Below are 22,109 nucleotides of genomic sequence, written 5' to 3'. Positions count from 1 at the left end.
CACTAAATCTAGGGATAAGCACATGAATATCCTACTCTAGCATACATAGACATATGGATAGAATAGAATAGTCAATTGGAAGCATTAAGCCATACAAACCATGAAATAATCAAGATTTATATATACATGAATATCAAGATGTATCATACAACACTAATCCCTTAATAATACACAAGATTAGAGTATAGAAAGCATGCTTGGGGCTAACTCTAGCCCCAAGAGGATGTCTAGCCACTCATGGGAGTGATGATCCAACCCTCAAGGGCTAACTCCATGGCTGCTCCTTGTTGGTGAAGATCTCCTCCAATGGTGCTCTAGCTTCCCTCCCTTCTTCCTCTCCAAGAATAGCCTCCAAGATGATTTTCAATATGTGACAAGAGACTTACTCAAAAAGTGTATCATATTCCTTATATAGGTAGGTCAAATACACCCCATGATGAGCTGTGGTCGTGCAAGGCATATTCTCCAATGATTGGATGAAGGACGGAATAAATGAGCTGGACTTTAACTTTTTCTCGCTGGAGGAAGTTCGATCGATCGAACCTTAACTTGGATCGATTGAAAATGGGTTCGATCGATCGAACTGCATCTTGGATCGATCGAAGTGGTCTGACTCCTCCGGATAATAACAAGGCTGGGATATTTTCAAGATATTTATGGAAAAAAAGACAAAAGTGGTTGGTAGGCGTACAGCTGTGGATAAGATCAATCATTTGAATAGGACAAAATAGGGTTCAATCGATCGAAGGTGATGTTGGATTGATCGAACTTGGAATTTCAGCAAAGGCCAAGGTTGGATCTATCGAGAAGTACTGTGATGATCATAGATGTTCGATCGATCGAACTCTAAGTTGGATCGATCGAACTTTTCAGCTGCATAACTTGATTCCTTTTTGCTATTTTCTTTCTCCACTTTGCTCCCTCCTTTGGTTTATCTCAGGATTGCTTCAATTAAGCTCTTATTTGGCTGAGTTAGCTCAATTTTGGGATTAGTGCCTGAAAATATAAATAACACGTAATAAGTCTAAAACGGCAAAGTAAGATAGATAAATGTACTAGAATGCTTAAGCTTAACGGGTTTAAATGCGCACTTTTCAGTGCTCATCAAACTTGAAAATACATCATGTGGACCCCTAATCCAAAATCCAACTGAAATACGTAATATCCAACTAAAACATAAAGGAGGAAATCCTATGTTAAGTCGGAAGAGTGAATAGATTGTTTCTGCTCGGCACGAACAATCCCTAAATCTGGAACTGATGAACACCTGAAAAATAATGGTGGGTCAAGCTCACAAACAATTTTTAATCTACTATATCCCTAACAGAGACTCAGAACTCATACATCCTAATTAATTCAACAATAACTAATAGTTCATATATATATATACACACATACACACACACACACACTAAAGGAACCTCACTAGACTATAGGGTTGCCTCAACTTGAATAGTAGGTAACATGCAAAATGCACATATAGTGGGCATGAGTACCCAGACTTACCAGGGCACACTACCATACTATATCTAGCTACACATCCTTGGTAATATACGTACCTTAACTACTGATTCTGAGACTCAAACTCATATCATAGCATTTACTATAGATATATAATGTCCATCCTATCCAAATAAAAATAAAACTATTCAAGTATTATTGTAATAATATGTCATCCAACTGTTCCATTGACCTGACATGAATAAATATGACTTAACTCTATGGTTAATCCATTCCCTTATAAATATAAATAGGTTGGATTTAACTATTCTGTTAATCCATTCTTAAAGTGCCCCCATCCCATAATAGTGCACTAATCCAAATAATAACCATATAAATATTTCCATTATCAGTAAAGATGCAAATATTATTTTTACATCCCATAATCCAAATAAACATGACATAAATCATATAGATATTCTTTGCATTTAATTGAGCAAAACAACAATTCTAATTAGCATGCATTCAATTTACCTCATAAGAAATTCTAATAGGAAATTAACATGCATCTTAATCAATTGTACTCCTCCACAATCTGATTAAATTAATTTAAATCCAAATAATTGTTTAAAGCAATTTAATCCAATCATATTTAATTAATTTAACCTTTTAAATTAACTAAATTTCTTACTTAGAGTATGTACTTTAAATCATGCTTTTAAAATCCTCCATAAATCTAATTTAACAATTTAAAAATTATTAAAATAGATTTAATAACACATAGTGAACAGTAGGCAAAGTCCCAAACAAACCCAAACTATAGTACTAAATCGGTAGACCGAAATCCTATTCTGGTCTGCCGAAATAGCTCCATCGGTCAACCGATGGCCTTACTTCGATCAACCGAAGCCCTGAATTGGTCGGCCGAACACTGTGCTATTCTTCTCCTTCTTCAGCGAACTTCCTCCTTCGACCCTCCATTGTTAGAGCTTCAAATCTCTAATTCAACCTCCCAGAACGTCCCAATAATCCATCACAGTTCTTAAACATTATTTAAATATTGTAGAATACATATCACGCGTTAATTTGTCCAAATTACCAAGCATATACGCAAACCCATTACATATATACATACACTGTAATATTAGTTTTAATCATGCAAATAGGTTCAATTAATTTAAATTAAATAACCTGAAACTATTCTAGCATGTATATAATCAGAATCAAAGGAAAAGAGAAGAAAAGAACTTGCCTTAAGGATTTTGATAAAAACCCTAACCTCCTTCTTCCTCTTTCTCTTTCTTTTTCTTCCTTCTTTCTCTCTCTAAACTCTCTGCCTTTTTCCTCCAAAATATACTAAGTGATTTAATTTCTAGTCCCTTTTTACTAACTATAGTTATATATTTATAGAGAAATAAATAACCCTAATCATTTTCCCAATACAAGTATAATTAAAAGAAAAAGAAAAGAAAAGAAAAATATAAAAGTTAATCTAAATATAAAATAGTAGAAAGGTAACTAAATATATGTCATATATATAATCTATAAATATTCTTACTGTATAAATATATATCAGATTATTTATTATTAATACTAATGTTATAATAATATTAATTAATAAATTATCTTCCTTATATATATATATACACACACACACACACACACACATATACAACTATCCATAATTATCCGTACCCATCAAACCCCTTATCTAAGTAGTCCATGGGACCCAATTGGTTGGCTCATTATTACTAACCATATCCATAAAATAAAATAAAACAAAATAAACAGTTAATTATTTAATCTACAATTAATTACAAATAAACAACATATCAATTAAATCAACTAATTCAAATAACATTCAAGCGCATACTTCCAATTAATCAGTTAAGTCAAATAAAATATTTAAGCAAATAAATTTTTAATTAACCAATTCAATTAAACACGTAATCAAATAGCCAAATAATCAAGTAAATAAATAAAATATTAATTTAAAATTTTAAAATAATACCAAGACTATCATTTTAAAATTAGGGGTATTACACTTTTAATTGAATTATTTATTTAAATTAATTATGTGCTTAAATGATGTATTTTTAATTTAAATTTATTTGTATGATTTTTATTGTTTAAAAGGATGTGAATTTAATTGTTTAAATGTTATGTGTTTAGTTGTATTTAAATTATTTGTTTGTTTTATTTTATTTTAAGGAGTTAAATATGGATAGTAGTAATGGGCCAACTATTTGGGTCACATGGACTACTTGGATAGGAGGTTTAATGGGTATGGATATTTACCAAAACCTCTCATCAATATTGTGATACTAGTGTTTCATAATCAAGTAACTCAAAACCTTTGCCAAAACAACCTATTTTTGAAATATAAATTGGACCCAAAGCTGAAGATGAGGCTTTATGTTGGGCGTGGATGTCCATTACCTCTGATGTGATTACGTGGACAGACCAAAGTAAGAAGAAGTTATTGGAGCAAATCTTGGAACAATATGTACAACATATTGGTTTTTCTCCACTGACCGAAATGCAGGAGGTTTGATGAATTGTTGGTTGGTGATCCAAAAAAAAATCAGCAAATTTTTTCGGTGCATGACTAACATCGAAAGGAATCGTCCCAGAGGCTTCAGCACTGGTGATATTGTGAGTTATTTATTGTTTAAATATAACTCATAAATATTTTAAACAGTCGGCTTTTAATTTTTTGTTAATTTTTTCGTGTAGATGATAATAGCTAAGGACTTATTTCGTAGCCAAACAGGTGGTGAATTTAAGTTAGAAAGTTACTGGGAGATCTTGAAGCATAACAATAAATGACATTTACATTGTGTCGAACAAGTAGATAAAGACAAAAAAAAAAAAAAAAAACGAAGAAGAGTGGATTTCACTTTAACATTAATAAGTCTGTTGGACACTCATTACCATCTATTCCGTCAAGTCATGCAGTCACGACAGATGGAGCTTCAACTGAAGAATCACCATACATGGGGGAAAATAATTCATCCAGTGTGGAAGAATATCAACAACTACAACGACTAGCAGGAAGAAAAGCGGCGAAGCAACGCCGAACAAAAATTAATTCAACATTTGAATAGTAAAATTCATTCGTTTCCAATTTTAATGATTTCAAATGCCGTTATAAGAGTTGTCAGGAGAAAATGAAGGATGCCTGAGTGGCATGAGAGGTAAGAAAAGCGGAGAAAGAGAAGACGAGGCAGTTAGAGATTCTAGAGAAACAAAGAGCTGAAGAGAAGGAGATCATGTTAACAGATCCAAATTCCGCACCAACAGAAGCGGGGAAAGCTTGGATTATTGCACGACCAAATGAAATATTGGTATCTTTGCATTCATAGTCCTTCCTAAAGTTCCAATAGGATTTTGTAATCCTTAGTCTTTTTATTTTCTTATTCCAATTTAGGATTTTGAATTGTTTAAGTTATTTTTAATTGTTTTGTTTAATATAATTTATTTATTTTTTTAATCCATAATGAAGAATGTATCGTTTAAAATTATAATATCAATCTTAGTTTTTTTTAATCATTTGCAAAAATATTGCTTGATTGAAAAATATTGCCGTTAAGAAACAATTTCATCATTTTAAATATTAAAAAACCATTACGCAATAAAATTATAGTATATGAAATATAGCTGTTACAAATATAACTGTTAAGAATATTGCGGTTAAAAATATATCCGTTAGGAAAATTAAAATAATAATAATAATAATTTTATATATATATATTTTTTGGAGAGAGTGAAAATTCGGAAAGCCTGATGGAGTGCAATTTTTGGAGAGTGAAAATTGCTGACGTGACTCTTAAATTATTGACGTATTTATTAAAAAAGTTGAAGTGACATTTTTAAAGAGTTTAAATCTGAAAGAGACCGGCTCAGATAGCCTAAGGAAGAGGACTGGTAGCTAAATTTTGCTGCCGTTGTTCCTGTTGGTTGATATAACCAACAATGTTGACTTCTTTGCATTTGTAAGTTGTTAGTTAAGTTAATGCCAATATGCCCCGGTAGATTGGTTGGTTCATTTGTGTTGTGTAGTTTTGGGTTGCTTGCCTTTGGAATAAGAAAACATTTTTATTATTAGAGCTTTAAAAAAATTACGATACATAAAAAATATACTAAGTATTTGGTGATATATTATAGTAAATATTTTTCATAAATAAATTATTTTTAATTTATCGCAATAATTTTTAAATATTTTTATTATTAATTTTACAATAATATTTGATAATAATAATTTTATTAAGAAATTAATGTAATTGTCTTTAAAAAAAATAAATGACATAATTGACTAATAAAAAATAATTATCTAAAAAAAATTTATATGAAAAATTTTATGAAACAAAAAAATAATAAAGTACATCAAGATTGAGAGTAACAAAAAAAAAAACTCAACTAAAAAATTCGCTCTAAATTATCCGTAGTCAAAAAATTAATGTAAAAGTTGAAGCCACAACAGCCCAAAGAGAACCAAGACTTGAGCTAATCTGATAAGGACATTATTGACATTAACTTAACACATGGCCAAGCAAGTGACGGTTAGTTTGATAACAATTAAAAGAAGAAGAAGAAGTCATCATGAGTTGCTTCTCTCAACCAACACCGACCGCAAAGCCACAGCCACCAAATTATTGTTACCTCTTACTAGAAGACGACGTTAATTTCCTGTATTGTTACGTATCACGACAAAGTCAGAATAATTTAAGAAATTTAAGATATCTTGGTTCTCGATCAAAATTTAAATTTATTACATAATCGATAAATTATAAAATAGTCACGTAATACATCTTATCTTAAAGAGAGTTTGTAATTACACTGTTAGTATATTACAAAAAATTATTAGATGGTCTCAAACATGTCTTAGAGGGAGTTTGTATTTATCATAATTTTTTTTTGTACTTTGTATATAACTTTGACTTAAATAAAATAATTTCTTATTTTTATATATTTTCAAATTAAGTTAAATGATAACTTATTTTAAGAATAAAAACTAGTTTGTTTCAGAAAAATGAACAATTGTAACCAATAAAAAATTAAAATAAAATATTAATAACACCAATGTAAATCAAATGCCATGACACAATAAATCCTATTGAAATTAATAACTATTTGTTATTTAATAAAAAAATAAGAAATATATTAGCATCACTTGGCTTAAAAAATAAGGCCATTTTTCTTAAAATTCTTAGTCTTCATTTTTAGTCAAACTAGCCTTTATTAAATTTATGAAAAGTTTGCATTAAACTTTCAGTTTAGTTTTCAATTCTTGTCCTTTAGTTTAAAATTCAATTAGTTTTATCACATAATTTTAGGACAAACATGCATTAATTTTTATGTTATTATTTTTGATATCTAAGAAGATAAGTAAAATTTACAATATAGGAGTCCAACCCACAAGATCATATCATTCTTAAAAAATAATAGCTAAAAATTTCAGTTTTAAGCCTCAAATTATATTGAACCGGCCTGAATTAATAGTGTGAAAATAATTATTGTATTTTCTAATTTGATTCTTAAAATTTGATTTTTGTTTTTTTTTTTTTTTTTTTTCATTAGTTGCTTTCCTGTGTGACTTTGTAGTCGCCTCGTAAATCTTGTCTTATTGTATATTTGGCCAAACATTAGAGTTTTTGTAATACCTCATTAATTGACTGGACTATGATGAACATTCATCTCTAGGTTTATTTTTCAGAAAGCAAGACCATTCAACGCATACGTGTAGTTATCACAACAAAATCACAATAGTTTGAGAAATTTGGGACATCTTGGTTATTGATCAAAATACTATATGTAATTTGTGATGAAAACTCTGTAAACCAAAGGGAAAAAAATTAAACAAAAGGAAAAATAGTTTACTTTTAATAAAATACCATAGTTTACTCTAATAAAATAGTTTACTCTTAACAAGTCATCCAATTTGGTGCTAAGTTCTATCTGCTCCGAGAACCATTGCTTACTACACCGGTAATATTTTTCAATTGCCTAGAAATTCTATCATGTGCTTTATTTTATTTTTTCAAAATATAATTGCAAAAAACATGTCATGCAATATGCAGAAAAAAACATGTCATGCAATATGCAGGGTAACATAGTGCAAACATTTAAATAATTATTTTTCTTACCTCCAATTTTTTTATTTTATTAAATGGTCCCTTATCAGTCACCTTATTTAAGAATTTCAAAATATAATTGCAAACTACCATATCCAATGGTTAATTAAGGTTCCATCTTCGAGAGAACAAAAAACAAACGAAGAAAAGTTTGATCAATACATGATATGTTCTTTATATTTCATTGAATATGCAACCAATTATTACATATAAATGTTTAATTCTCATCTCTACCACTGACACACAATCGCCATTAATACTCTGTTGGATTGGAGGAAAGGAAAAATGGTTGAGGGGAGAGGGGAAGCGATAATGTTTCCTCACTCTTTATTTGGTTAGATGGGAGGGGTGATAATTTTTCTTTTTTGGTTGGAAGGACGGAAATATGATATTTATATTATTTTTATTAATATAACCTTATTATTTAAAATTTTAAAAATTCTATATCTATTCCAAATTTTTAGAGAGCTTAGAAATGAAAAATACTTATTTATCACTTATTACTTTTTTTCTTTCTCCTCTTCCACCCAATTTTGGGCCGATACAAAAATATAAAGGAGGGATCCTTCTTTATTTCCTCCCTCTTTTCTCTTACTTCCAACCAAATAAGAAAATATTATTTTATTCCCTCTCTCGTCCCTCCTACCAACCAAACATAGCATAAAAAAAGTTATAATCTTCGAAGAAATAATAACACATGAATTAAATAATATGTTATTTTAAACTTTAACAATATCATAAACTTTAACCAAGTATGCCCTCTAAATACATCTAACATAGTATAAATATAAATATAGATAATCTTAAAACACTTCTTGAAAATGATGTTCCTCACTATTCACTAAGGCATGTGGTTTCTTGGTATTATTTCTCCATTTGAATTAATATGTTTAAAGATTTTCCTCACGTCTACTACGATGGCTTGGTGCTGGAATTTCTTCCGCGCAAATGAGGACCACGTACTTGGTTCATGCATGACCAAAATTTCAAATTCCAGTCAAAATTGAACTCTTCCTAGATCACGGTCAAGTTTTCCAATTACATATTAATCTTGTACAAAAAAATCAATGCTAAATTAAAATATCCAAAAACAAACCCTATATATATTAACACTATAAGTACACTATACTACTGCTACACAAAACAGAACTCACTATTACATTTTGTATAACACAAGTGTTTATCCCTTTAAATAATATTATATAAAAAATAAAAATAATGTGGGGAGAAGCATGTGTCTAACCAACTTAAAAAGTTTAGGTGCATTTAATAATAGCTTATTGTTATTTATACAAAAATAAATATATATTATTTTTTATTTTATTTTTCTGAAAAACATGTTATGCAATATAAAGAGCGATAGCTCAATGGATTAATACATCCAACATTAAAAGAGTTATAAAACAATAACACATTATTATTTTAAATATATATATTTGCATTAAATTAAATAATATCTTATTTTAAACTTTAACAATATCATAAAATCTATATATTTATATTTTTTTTGTTGGCAAAAAAATAGAAAATTGTCTGCTGTTTTCGACATATTTCCATTAATTCATGAACGTATCACATCGCATGGCTTGTGCTGGAATTTCTTCCGCAAATCAAGCTAATATGTTAAAAAAAAATTATATTAATTGGTCAAATTTAGTATTTTTGACAAAATGAGAACCACTTGGTTCACGCATGACCAAAATTTCAAATTCCAGTCATAATTGAACTCTTCCTAGATCACGGTCACGAATTACATTAATAATCTTGTACAAAAAATCAATGCCAAATTAAAATATCCAAAAACAAACCCTATATTTATAACACTATAACCCTATACTACTACTACACAAAACAGAACTCACTATTACATTTTTTAAATAAAATGATGAATGCTAGAGTTTTTCTCGGCGTACTTGCCCTTGTCACCATTTTTTGATTCCTGTAAGTTTTGTTTTCTTATTTTTTAAGTTATTTTATATTTCCTCTTCAGATATTATACATACATATATATATATATATATATATGTATATATGTATATATTTATATTTATATATAAGTCTTGATCTCTTGCTCCTCGTGCAGCAAGAAAATTAATCCACACTTTTTATATGGAGCATTAGATTAAATTTAATGGTCGTTTTTCTAACCCAACTATATCATTTCTTATTACCACAAAACCACTCTCACTCTATTTTTAATTTTCATATTTAATTTTATATTACCACCGTAGCAATAAAATGTAATTACCAAAATAAAAATAGAAAAATCTTTGCTATTGCATTATCCAATTTTTATATCTTTGAACACAAGAGTTTTTGCCAAACGCAACTCCTCAAAATCTAATTGAGCTAGTTTGAGGACACCGAGACATTTTAAAATTGAAATAGAAAAAAAAAATTTGTTCAAACTTTAAATGAAAATTTATTCAATTTCAATTCCAACTATCAATTCAATATTCCAGAAACTATATTTGTTTGTAAATTTACTTATATTGGACAAGTATATTTATTTGAATTTTAATATGTGCATATGCAAAATAGTGCACATACCATTGAACACTAAGATATACAGTAAGCATGACAACAAGATGTTTCTTGGGAAAATGTTCTAATATCAAACTACTGCATTCTGCTTAAGTTTGATTGCAAAATTAAAAGTTGGTAATAAATAGATATTATTATTATTTTTTCAAATAAACAGCTACAGAAAAACAAATTTTAGTAATATATATTGATATTATCTTTCTTTCAAAGATTTCTATTTTTATTTTGGTAATTACCTTTTATGGCTACAAAGGTAGTAATGGTCAAATTAAATATGAAACCTACGAATAGGGTGAGAGTGGTTTTGTGTTAAAACAAAGAATATGAGTGAGTTTGAAAAATGACTGTTAAATTTAATCGAACAATCTATATAAAAAGTGTAAATTAATTTTTTTGCTGCACGGAGAGCAAGAGATCAAGACTTATTTATATATATATACATATATTCGTGTGTGAATAATATTGTAGTAGGTGCACATTCATGATGTGTGTCATTATCTCTCAAACATTAAGTCCAAAATTAATTTGTATGAAAAAGTTGATATTTCTTGTTATGGATTCCAAACTTGTGGACTCGGCGAAAAAAAAAAAAAAAAAAAAAGAAAGAAGAAGAAGAAGAAGGATTCCAACTTGTGGACCAAAATTAATCTCATCCACATTTTATATGAAAAACTCACACATTCAAACTTATAAAGGAGTTGAACCCTTTAACCTTTTTATTCTGTATTATAAGAAATCTTTTATGAACTCAAATGCTTGATGTGTGTAAATATTGATTTATAGGTACACATATATTTCTGTCTTAAAAAAAATATTTATGTGAAGCCTATTAAGTATTTACCTAAATAGTTTTGATTTGAACTGACTGCATTGATGCTCTACATAGTATTTTTATTTAGCGTCTTTTTTTAAAGGTAAAAGATTTAACTATATATATTGTATTACAGAGGCTCACTCAACCACATTCACATTCACAAACAACTGCTCTTACACTATTTGGCCCGGAACCCTCATTGCGGTGGCGGCGCTCAATTATTGTCAACGGGGTTCGAATTAGCATCTAAAGTCTCATCGTCTCTCAATGTGCCCGCCCCGTGGACCGGCCAGTTTTGGGCACGGACTTTTTGCCCCACGGACGCAAGTGGGAAGTTCAGCTGTCAGACTGCCGACTGTGCCTCCGGTCAGATAGGTTGCAATGGTGCCAGTGCAATTCCTCCAGCAACCCTAATAGAATTAGCCCTAGCAACTAACAATGGACAAGATTTTTACGACATTAGCGTAGTAGATGGGTTCAACTTGCCGGTTTCCATCACCCCACAAGGTGGATCCGGCATCTGCAGCCCCTCTTCCTGCCCAGCCGACGTCAATGCTGATTATCCAGCGGATCTTGCGGTGAAAAATTCAGATGGTGCCACAATTAGTTGCAAGACTGCATGCCTAGCATTTGATAAGCCACAGTATTGTTGCACTGGAGCTTATAACACAAGCGATTTGTCCACCAACGAACTACACTCAGTACTTTGAAGGGAAGTGTCCTTTGGCTGGTGCCACAATTAGTTGCAAGACTGCATGCCTAGCATTTGATCAGCCACAGTATTGTTGCACTGGAGCTTATAACACAGAAGCGATTTGTCCACCAACGAACTACACTCAGTACTTTGAAGGGAAGTGTCCTTTGGCTTGTAGCTATGCCTATGATGGCCCAACTAGTGCTTTCACTTGCAATGGTGGACCTAACTATGCTATTACATTCCGTCCATGAGAAATAGGACAGACAAGGGGGAAATTTTTGTTTAGTGGTAACTAAAATAATTTAGAAATTTAAAAATAAAATGAACACGTGGAAGCTGAGGTCTTCCCAATTACAATGAATCAGTGTGCAAATTAATCCTTCTACTCAATTGATCAGCAAGTATCCATGTTCAAACTATAAGCTTTTTATATTATTATTATATTTGGAAGGTAAAAAGCATTTTATTGTGTATGTTTGTTGTCGATGATCAGCATTAAGCACCAAGGGAAAAAAAAAGTGAAGTGAAGTGAATGAAAGAAAATTAAAATTTTCATCTTGCAATATTTGATTAGCATAAAAAGTATTCAAAAAAATGAAAGTGAAAATTTTTCATTGTGCATTTGATCAACATGATTTTTTTTTAAAGAAAATTATGGGAAATAAACATTTTATGGTTACAATAACATTGAAACTTACTATAGAAGAAATGACATTATTCTAAGTTCATAACATTTTCTCAAGAAATCAAAATTTTTTATTAATTTTTTTGTAGAAAATTTTTATAAGAAAGTTAGGTGGTTATGAAAAGTAATTTTTCCTATATATTTTTCTTTTCCTTTTAACCAAACTAAAGTATTCAAAAAGTTTTCATTTCATTTCTTTAATTTATTTCTATTTCCATTTAACCAAATGGAGCCTTAAAGACCTTGATAAATCTTGCGACCTATATGCTGGCTTATATTGGTTAAAGACTGTAACCATAATAACTGAAAGCGGGGAATTATTTCCAAAATGAAACCAAAGGACAAATTAATTTCTATTTTCTTTTCTTGGTAAGTCAAATATATTATAGAAATAAAAAAGTTGTGCAAAAGAGGACAATACTTGCATCCAACCTAGGTTCGATGAAGTTTGTCCATACGTGGCCCAATAATGGCATGCCAAGTGTCATTCAACCCCTATTCATCTTAAGTTGGATATTACCCAACTGAAATGGGTTTCACTGACAAAATAGTTTTTTAATTTTATTTTGCTTTGCTTCCAGAAGAAACACCATACTTTTTTTTTTTTTTTTTTGCTTAGCCTTTCAATGGATGATGGACCACCAGGAAAAAAAAAAAAAAAAAAATTGTTAGGGCTAATCATTTCAGCCTCCATCTTTATTCTCATTCTCAACTCTGAACTTGCCCCCCCCCCCCCTCTCTCTCTCTCTCTCTCTCTCTCTCCAATCACAAACTACAAAATCTACAAGAATCAAAAGTTCAAAACCCATATACAACAACGTTTCTTTAGACAATTGATTGTTCCAGTTCGGGTTCGTAGTTTGCAAGCTTCAGCCGCTGTCTCTCAACTCTCAAGCTTACCCCCCTCTCTTTGCAACTGCTAACTAGTATGTATGGGTTTTGTTTTAAATTTTTTTCTAAATCAACTAATCAAGGTCAGTAATTCTTGTTTTGCAAACTAAATACTATTTGGTAAAAAATTTTACAGGTAAAAAAAAAAAAAAAAATCTTGTGACGGCCCTGGTTTTTCAAGCCAGTGTGTCCTGTGTTGAATCGAAGATTGACCTGATAGTGGATCCAGATGCGGAAGTAAGAAACAAGACAACCACTACAACAGATTGGGGTTTTACCAGCGTTCAAAGAACGCTGGTGTAGGTGCACTATTACCAGCGCTCTTTTTAGGAGCGCTGGTATAGGGTGTATAGGGTCTTTAGTACCAGCGCTCTCATTAGGAGTGCTGGTATTGGGTCTTTAGTACCAGCGCTCTTTGTAGGAGTGCTGGTATTGGGTCTTTAGTACCAGCGCTCTTAAAAGGAGCGCTGGTATTGGGTTTTTAGTAGCAGCGTTCTTAAAATGAGCGTTGGTATTGGGTCTTTTGTACCAGCGCTCTTTTTAGGAGCGCTAGTATTGAGTCTTTAGCCTTTTTTTCCCTTCCCTCCTTTTTTTTTTTTTTCCCTTCCCTCCATTTTTTTCCCTCCGTTGATTTTGGGCCCTAAACTACTTTGTTTTTGAGAGCCAATTAACACTTTATTCCCCTTTCCCATTTCATTTTGCAATAACCCTAACACCTTCAGCCGCTCTCTCGCCCTTCCGTCACCGGTCTCTCCTTCCATCACCGGTCAGCGTTCCAAAACTGGTGGCTTGGTTTAGAGAGACAAAGTCACACACACAGAGAGAAAGAGTCGTCGTTGGGGTTTCCAAAACCTCGTCTACACTAACAGATCGGACAAGAATTTTTTTAGGTTAGTAACTGTTCGCCTTCTGATTTTGATTACCTTTGTATATATTTTTTTAAAATTTAAATTATGAAATTACCATATTTGTCAACGTGCACTAGTAGGAAAGTTACAAAGCCCTAGCTTTATTTCTGCAAAGTCGGCAGACGACTCTCTTCGCAAAAGCCCTAGCTCCTTGCCCCCAACCACTGGACATCGCAAAAGCCTTGGAGCTCCTTGCCTCCTCCTTACAGCTTTCTGAAGTCTAAACAAGGTGTGCTCCTAACTTCCTATGTTTGATTGTTTGAACTTTTTTGTTTTGGACTTTGAATTTTTCTTTACTTTTCTCTATTTTTTTTTTTTTGGGAATCTGTTGATCTGAAAGTTTAATTTGACTTCTCATCGTGCCCTGATTTGGAACGCAATCCTTTGGTACTACCAACAATATCGCAATCCATCGCATGCCAGACACATTAGCTGGTTAAATTGTTCTAATCTTTGACAATTATTCTAGATATATATTGTTCAGAAGCTCCAACATTAATGAGTATTATTAGAGATCTGTTCTTTTTACCATTCCTATCCTTTATACCTGACAATTTAGATAGTTGCCTGTTAACATTGGATTTCACTTTCTCTTAGTTTATTAAAATATTACGAAAAATAAATTCATTCCGAAATGCTTGTTGAACTTGAACTTTGACAGAGGTTGTGAAGGATGAAGTGAAATGTATTGGGACTTTTCCAGTCATGACCAAATTATTGTAGGGTCTGTCCATTTCATAGGATTTCTGAAGGCTTTGTTTTTAGATTAATATCATGTTATAAAAGAGTAGTATATCTTTTTTAGTGATTATATTATATATATATATATGTGTATATATAGAGGGAGAAGTTGAATTTGTTTATTGCTTTCCAGATTCTCTCTCTCATCCCCATTGGTTTTGGTATAAAATGTTTTTATATCAGAAAATGTTTTTCATGTAAAAAAATCTCATGGAAAGAATGATATACCTGAACTTGTACATACTTTTTTATTGTTCATATCACATGTATCCTTACCTAAAAAAACCAAAACAAAAATGTCTTGCGCAAACATTGTTACTTACTCCCTATAAATGTTCTTTCCTTGCAACAGAGCATTTGTTGGTTCGTTATGACATTATCATGTGTAGATGAATCTTCGTGTCCATCTTCTATAACAATTCATTTTTCCACCATTAAAATGTCAGGTAGTATGTGTGCACGTTTTTAACATTTATATTTTACTATGATATTTTTCTCATCATGAAAAATCGCATGAATTCAGCATTTTATATCTTTTTCGAGTAATATTTATGCTTGCTAAAATAAACTATATACTAATTTCTTATTGAATATTAGAATCTGTTTGTGTTTTATGTGCTTATTGAACATAAATGAAAAAATGAAAAGATTTAAAAATTTTTGGCATTCACCTTCTAATTTCCATCTCTCCCAACACACACACACACACATACAACATAGACACATACCCACTTCATGATTTCTCACATAAGGATATCATTAGTTGGTATCCCTTTTCTTTTTCTTTTTTTTTTCTTTCTTCTTTTGCTTATTCATTCTTGACTTAACAAGCTCAATTTATGGCTTCATGCATTGGGGTCACCTCAACAAAAGAATGCAAGTTTTCTATATATCTATGTAAGACATTCTCCTAAAGAGAAGGGACCCATGACAAGAAAGGACATTAAAGCAAATGTTGAAAAAATAGATGGAATCATTTTATTTTATTTTCTTCCTTTTCCTTTTCCCTTTTCTTTTCCTTTCCTTTCTCAACACAAGTATCTCCAACTGAAGCAACCTTTCACTTTCCTAACATTTTACGAACAATTCTCTAGAGTTGACGGGACTAGTCTGATCAGTCTCTGTTACTGCATAAGAATGTTATTTATTTATTTATTATTATTTTTTTTGTTAAATTGCATAAGAGTTCCTACAGGAAAATGGGAGAAATATAATACTATTGCAAGACAAGATAAGGAAAGTAAATAATTACTTATATAAAATTTGGTTTTTTTAAAATAATAATTACTTATATAACTAACACGAATCATGTTGTTCACACTCTGTAACTAACTTCTCTATTACTATCTCCTTCCCTCCCAATGTGGACAACTATTGTGGGACGGACAGAGTACATTAGAAGCTTTGCTTCTTTTTATATATATGTTTTTTTTTAGGCTTTTAAAAGATTAATACATCAAAGAATCAAAATTCTCTCCAAGAAATTATTATTATTATTAATTTTTTTATTAATTTTTTTTTTCCAGTTTCATGCCGTGTGAAATTTCACAGGATGGTGAATTTCACCTTGATCACCTATTTTTACTCACCTATAGAAATAGTAAAAATAGTAAAATCCATCATGTAATTTTGCAGAAGTGGTGAAGCACTAAAGCTTATGCTATTAAAAATCCATAAAAATGATGAAAAAATTCAAGATGGTTAAGTTGTACAAACCTAAAAAGATTCTTGGATTGTGCACTGCCTTTTTTTAACAATTTGATTGCATTCTCTTAAATGAATTCTCACTTTTTTGTTTGCTTTTCCAGGAGGGATAAATAATAAGCTGACAATGAAACGAATGGTTAGTGAAGTGGAAAAAGTGAGTGAACAAAAAAGGGGTCACGTGCTACTGATGCTGCTGCTTCAGAGATAATTGTAAGTTTTCATGCTTCCATTTTGCAAAAAGAACACGTGCCTTGAAGTGACCAATTTTTAAACTCTTTGCGGTGTATTAGGGGGTCACATGCCTTGAAGTGACCAATTTTTAAATCATCGGCCCGTGTGGAGGCATTTTAATTTCATTATTTATCATCGGCCCGTGTGGAGGCAATTTACTTTCTTGCATTTGTTGAAAAGCATGGGAGTATAGGATCATTTTATGTGGAGGCTTCTTGTTGATTGAAATCTATAATCATATAAAATGCATTTACAACAAACATATTAGTATTGTGATGTTAATTTTTGGGTTTTAATTTTATGTGTTGCAGTTTATACATAGCACATACATGTTTTCATGCACCACCATACTGACTGAACGTCCATAAAAGAACTGGTCATCCCCATGTTACACCATACACTGATAACATTTGCTAGGTTTATAAAGCCAAAATACAAGTCATACTACCAAGAAACATGTTTTTTCTGTTTCTTTTTTCCTTTTCTGAAAAGTACATTAAAAAGTTGTACCATAAGTAATAGACGGAAGTAATTCTGAGCAGCCATTAACCTTTGAAAGTAGGTTTCTAGCCCCAACCTGTATTGACCAAATCCAATATTCAGTTCAAAAATTTTCATTTAAATTCCCCTCTCTATTCTTAAAATCTATACTTCAAGTATCCAACAGAAATTTTCATGTTCGCTCCTATGAATTCACTTTTAAAATCTATACTTTGCTTCTCTATTCTTAGTTGACTTCAGATTGTGACATTAACTACTTTTCTCTCAATCACTCTTTGTGTCTCTCACACACACATGCACAATGAAGCAATGAAGTTACAATTTTATGGCTTATTGGGAAAAAAAAAAAGTTACAATTTTATGCTTCCAGCACTTTTGAAACATAGTCTTTAAGAAGGAAATATTTTCTAATCACTGTAACTTACTGCACTCTCATATTTCATCATTTGGAAATGCATAAATAAACATGATGAATCTTGCAGATATAACTTTCTCAGCATCTTTAGTTATAGAAAGAAATAATAAATTTTGGGTGTTTCATTACATATCATTCTCTAAAAGTGTAGAACAAAAAAACAAAACTATCCAAAAATGATGGCAGGACAAAATAAGAAAATACATGCTACTACTCCACAATTCTCAGACACTGAAAAATTTACATGACAGATCATAAAATGCTACGGCTGAGATACAGAACATTCAACTGTATACTGAAAAAAAAAAATAAAAAAATAAAAAAATCTCTAGTCATTGTTTATTTGATGAAAAAATATGACATAGCTGAATATCAGCCATTAACCTAAAAATGGGATTGATAGGGGCCAAAATGGGGACTTGGGGTGGGACCCTTTGATGTAAGAGAAAAGGATTTTTTTAATTTTGTTTCTTGAAATTTTATTATCATATAGGATCGATGGGGCTCCTTTGTTTGCATTTTACTTTCGAAGTGTTCATGTTCCTATGATTGTTTAGTTGGCATGAAAATCTAAATCCTTTTCTTTTCTTTTCTTTCATTTGTGGGGAGAACTAGTGGGGCAGTGGATGGATTTGGATCATTGGTAGGTAGGTTTAAAGTTTCTCCATGGATTTTGTGCTAGCCTTGTCACTTGTCCATGCCCCTTCATGTAAGGAGGAACTTCCTCTTTGTAGTCAAATTCTGATTCTCTATATCAGAACATAAATCTTTACACACACACACACACATATATATCAATAATCATTGTTCATTCCTTTATTTCTCACATGTTCATCAATTCATCCTTTATAGTCCAAGATGCAAAATCTGACTGCTAATGTGTGTGTGTGTGTAACACGTTGACTGGTATGCAGAGTCATGAGCAAACTTCAATGACTATATTTTAAGCTTAAAACAATGGCTCCTCTATTTAGTAGGATTTAGAATTTTCTTATATTGAAAACACCAGGGTTATGTTAGAAGGACATAGATAAATCCATAGAGCTGACTACACATCAAACACAATTAATTCATACATGAGCAATAATTACTCCCAGAAAAGCCTTAAGCTTAGAAAAAAAGAAAAAAAAAAGCATCAGTTAGCAACTCTATCTCGTACTCAGATAGTACATAACATTTCATCTTAGAACCGTCAACAATCAATGAACAATACATTATTGCCAAAGTAGTCGTGCTGCTGTTGATCAAAGAACTCAAAACTAGTGTTTTACTTCTATTGTGTTAGGCTTTTCCATTGACTTGCAGATCATTCTAGAAATCTATCATATATAGAAAAAGGTAAAACTGAAAGAGCAAAAACCAGTGAACCTAAAATTTCAATACAGATCATAGAACAAAACATTTTAGTAAATGTTAACTACTCCCGGTTTTCTAGTTTTTCTCTATAATTAGAATCCAAGGACGTGATAGGAGAAATAGGGAAAGTTTAATAATGAACAATCTTTTACAGTGAGAACTAATGGTTGGACTAATGCAGATGCAACAACAAAATTGTAGTAGACAGGTATATTTATTATTAGTTTTACTCTTTACTAAATATATGTTTACTTATGCCAAGATTTTATGTATTTTGTTTTGTTATTTTGAAGGATTCTGATTCTTTAAATGCTCCTCCTAGACCTCCAAATTCATTTTCTATCGTGATGCCAATTCAATTAAGGTTATGAACTTTTTTAATTTCTCTTATATGTTAAGTTTCCATTTATTATAATGTGCGCTTAATGAATTTATAAAAAATGTAGGGTAATTCAAATCAAATGGGAAAGAAGACTTGTTGAAGTTGAAGCTGAAGATGGGGGAGTGGATGTGCTTTCTGAATTTCTTTCGCCGTGGATGGGTTCTTTTTGAAAAACTTGTACTACATTTGTCAAAAATTCTTAATTCTTTTGTGTGACATTTAGTAGCTTTATCTAGACAATTTGGATTGTATCTTCATATTGGCAGGTTAACTTGTGGTTGTATAACATTTTCGCTTTTTGGTTGACATTTACTAGCCAATTTCGATAGTATTTTTCATATTGGCAGTAGGTTTAACTTGTGGTTGTACTATGTAAAAACAATTTGGATGGTATTTTTATAGACTTGTGTTATTGGGATGACATTAGTAGCCGTAAAGATTTTTTTTTCCCAAAAACAATATGGGGAAAAAAAAATATATTAAATAACCCTTTACCAGCGCTTCTTTAAAAGCGCTGGTATGTACTGAACGGTCTCCCAAGGCATAACACACCTCTAAGACACTTTGATGACCTTCCATGAGGTCGTGGAACTCAATGAGTATTGATGCGTAAGTAAGAGATCGAAAAATTAACAATTAAGCTCCCAGGAGCAAAATAGTCATTTTATATGAAGATGACGTACCTAGAATGTATATCATTCCCGAAACACATCCGTGACTTCATAAAAAGAATGTAGCGGAAGCGAAAAGCAAGAAAAACTTGACAAAAATAGCCCCAATGGCAAAATAGTCATTTTTGAAAATATGGATTCGGGTGCCATTGAGTACACCGCTAGAAAGACAGTGAAAAACTAATCAAGATGGACTCAAGAATAGCATGATTTGGAGTCCGGACGAAGGAAAAACGACATGACAAAGAAAAATGAGCATTTAAGGCTAAAAGGGTAAATTGGTAATTATCCAGAAAGATCCGGGTGCAACCGAGTACATCGTTGGAAAGAAAGCGAAAAATTAGTCAAGTCCAAAAAAAAGTTCATCCGATTTGGAGTTCGGAAGAAAGAGAACGAGTGAAAACAAAAATTGACGCCAAGACGTCGAGACGAGGCACCACGAGCATCCTGACAAGCACCATGACATGCTAGGGAACAAAAAGATTCAGCTAGAACTGAGAGCCGAAATGAATTTTTATGGTAAAACACGAAGAAGAAACCCCCCCCCCCCCCTAAAATCGAATTTTCTATCTGACAGCGCGAAAAGAAACGAAAAAAACTCACTGCAAATCTTTAAAATACCCCTAGATCAGAAGAGGTCAAGAGGGCCAAAAAGCTGCTACAGTATATGTCCACATCTGAGAGCAAAAACGGACTATCAAATGAATTTTTCTGGAAAAACACGAAGAAGAAACCCCTCCCAAAATAAAATTTTTTACCCAGTCACTCAGAAAAAAATTAAAAAAACACACTGTGAAATGGCCAAAATTCCCCTAGATCAGAAGAGGGCTAAAAACTCTGAAAATACAACTTTGCACCAAGTATGTATTTGACCCTAAATGCATTTTAGGTTGAAACGAATCTGTACGCAAGTGTAATAAATGATTCTAAGCGCACGGGAATGGTCCGCGGCTCCCGAGAAGCCCTGACTCAAAATCCGACCCCCCGACGGCCAAAATGATAAAAATGAACTTGGAATCGGAATTTTGAAAGCTAAAAATATAAAATAGAGTCAAATTACCTTTTAGCCCTTAGTCACACTTCATACATGATTAATGAGACTCTATGGAAGAATAAAAACAGAATTCCCACACCCGATGCAAAAGAAAGGAAGCAATGACTTATGAATTTTTAAGGTTTTTATAACATTTCATGTAATCAAGAATTATATAAGATGTAATATAAATGTCATTGGCCTCCGGCCTCATCTCATACAAGTCAAATGCATCATAAAAGGTGTACTTATGTACACATTATATATATGGAATCAAATATACAAGTTTTGATATATAAGGCTACAAAATGACATTCATGCTAACATTTGCATGAAATGGAAACTTAAAAGCTACAAGTCATCCAAGGAATGATGAGTATCATGAACCAAGTCTTTGTACCTGAAATATGTCCTCGGTAACTTTGGGGTGAGTAATATAAAGCTATCCATAGGAAATGAGTATGCATAGACCTAGCATTTTACAATAATATCACCTTAATGTGAAACATGTTAAAGGGGCTCATGCCACCTAGAATCTAAGTCAAGATGCTTACATAGGATCATTCCTAAATCGTATCAACATGAAGCAACATGAATCAAGATATCTATGAAATTGAACAAGGTTAGGACATTCCATATAACACGACAAGATTTAAATCTTCAAGAAATACTACTTGAAATTTAAAGAGGGAAATCAAGAGCAAAGCATGATGTCTATGTAATTTAAACAAGGTTAGAATATTCCATATAACACGAAAATGTTTTAAATCTTCAAGGAATACAACACTAGAAATTTAAAGAATGAAATCAAGGTAAAGCATAAAGTCTATGCAATTAAAAAGGTTAGAATATTCCATATAACACGAAAAGGTCTTAAATCTTTAAGGAATACAACACTTGACATTTAAGGAGTGAAATCAAAGATGAAGCATAAAATCTATGCAATGAAACAAGGTTGG

General features: G+C 31.6%; 1 long non-coding RNA gene and 1 pseudogene across 3 annotated transcripts; both read left to right on the top strand.

The window, feature by feature from the left end:
* LOC132314102 (thaumatin-like protein 1) overlaps positions 1–11,758 on the top strand; it is a 31,181-nt pseudogene extending 19,423 nt beyond the window's left edge.
* A 1,939-nt stretch (positions 11,759–13,697) lies between these two features.
* Positions 13,698–19,800, top strand: LOC132311520 (uncharacterized). 3 transcript variants are annotated; one of them, XR_009483037.1, is made up of 5 exons: positions 13,698–14,095; positions 14,194–14,342; positions 16,663–16,771; positions 19,358–19,428; positions 19,511–19,800. It is a non-coding gene; the product is annotated as an uncharacterized LOC132311520 (long non-coding RNA). The 3 variants fall into 3 exon arrangements; XR_009483035.1 differs by having other exon boundaries at positions 13,699–14,095; positions 14,191–14,342; XR_009483036.1 differs by lacking the exon at positions 19,358–19,428 and having other exon boundaries at positions 13,707–14,095; positions 14,191–14,342.
* The last annotated feature ends 2,309 nt before the right edge of the window (positions 19,801–22,109 follow it).

This window comes from Cornus florida, unplaced genomic scaffold (genome assembly GCF_030987335.1).
Source record: "Cornus florida cultivar Cherokee Brave unplaced genomic scaffold, ASM3098733v1 CherokeeBrave_3.0.0_Hap2_Chr06, whole genome shotgun sequence".
Lineage (NCBI taxonomy): Eukaryota > Viridiplantae > Streptophyta > Magnoliopsida > Cornales > Cornaceae > Cornus > Cornus florida.
This window is presented reverse-complemented; position numbering and strand designations above follow the sequence as displayed.